Below are 1,798 nucleotides of genomic sequence, written 5' to 3'. Positions count from 1 at the left end.
GTTGCTGCCTATGAGGCTAAATTTCGTGCACTATCCAGGTATGCCACTCAGCTTTGTTTCAGTCCACAGGAGCGGATTCGCCGTTTTGTGAAAGGATTTAGGTCAGATTTGCGGATCCCAGCCTTACAGGTAGCTGCTGCAGCAAAATCCTTTCAAGAAGTGGTTGATTTTGTGATAGAGGTCGAGGGGGTGAAGCCAGACGACTTCACCATGGCGTCGATGTCTAAGAAGTTCCGTAAGGGAGGTGAGTTTAGTGGTTCATACTCCAAAGGGCAGAGTTCAGGAGGTTACCCAACCCGTCCTATTCAGTCTTCACTGCAGGCTTTAGCTGGGGGTCCATCGCAGCCCAGTCAACCTTTTTCTGAGTTTGGAGGTTATCCCCAGACTTCGTCATTTTCACAGAGACCTATGCTTGACTCCAGAAATTGTTATGGATGTGGAGAGACTAGACATATTAGGAAATATTGTTCAAAACAGAGTTACAGACCCCCAATAGTTAGAGGTAGAGGTGGTCATGGTAGAGGCCGCCATTCTGGAGGACGTGGTGGCCAAGGTAATGGTGGTCACCAAATCAGTCGGGGTGGCGGGCAAGCTGGAACTACTGCAGCGCAACATGGTAGGAGCAATGGACAGACAGGTGATAGGGCCCATTGTTATGCTTTCCCCGGGAGGTCTGAAGATGAGACATCTGATGCTGTTATCACAGGTACTCTTTTGGTCTGTGATTGCATGGCTTCTGTATTATTTGATCCTGGATCCACATTTTCATATGTATCTTCCTCATTTGCTACTGGTCTTGATTTACATTGTGATTTGCTTGACATGCCTATTAGTGTCTCTACTCCTATGGGTGAGTCTGTGATAGTTGAGAAGGTGCATAGGTCTTGTCTTGTGACTTTTGTGGGGAGCAATACATATGTAGATTTTATTAGTCTAGAGATAGTTGATTTTGATGTAATTCTGGGTATGACTTGGCTTTCTCCAAATTTTGCAATCATAGATTGTAATGCTAAAACTGTGACATTGGCCAAGCCTGGGACAGATCCGCTAGTGTGGGAGGGTGACTATGTTTCCACCCCAGTTCGTATTATATCTTTTCTTCGTGCTAAGAGGATGGTTAGTAAGGGTTGTTTAGCTTTCTTGGCACATCTCAGGGATGATACTTCCAAAGTACCTTCGATTGAGTCTGTTTCGATAGTCTGTAAGTTTCTCGATGTGTTTCCTGCAGACCTTCCTGGTATGCCACCGGATAGGGATATTGTTTTTGTATTGATCTAGAGCCGGGTACTCGCCCCATTTCCATTCCCCCTTATAGAATGGCTCCAGCTGAGTTAAGGGAGTTAAAGGCCCAACTTCAGGAGTTGTTAGGTAAAGGTTTTATTAGACGAAGTGCATCCCCTTGGGGTGCTGCTGTTTTATTTGTGAAAAAGAAGGATGGAAGTTTTCGGATGTGCATAGACTACAGGCAGCTGAATAAGGTAACTATTAAGAACAAGTATCCCATTCCTCGCATTGATGATTTGTTCGATCAGTTACAAGGTGCTTGTATCTTCTCTAAAATTGATTTGAGGTCTGGTTATCATCAATTGAAAATACGGGCAGCAGATGTGCCAAAGACTGCTTTTCGAACTAGGTATGGGCATTATGAATTCTTAGTAATGTCTTTTGGGCTTACGAATGCCCCTGGTGCTTTCATGAGCCTGATGAACGGGATTTTTAAGCCATATCTGAATCTCTTTGTTATCATATTTATTGATGATACACTGATATACTCAAAGAGCAGGAAAGAACATGAGGA

The sequence above is a fragment of the Solanum pennellii genome, chromosome 3, assembly GCF_001406875.1.
Source record: "Solanum pennellii chromosome 3, SPENNV200".
NCBI classification, from domain to species: domain Eukaryota; kingdom Viridiplantae; phylum Streptophyta; class Magnoliopsida; order Solanales; family Solanaceae; genus Solanum; species Solanum pennellii.
The sequence above is the reverse complement of the archived record's forward strand: the minus strand, read 5'-3'. Positions refer to the sequence as shown.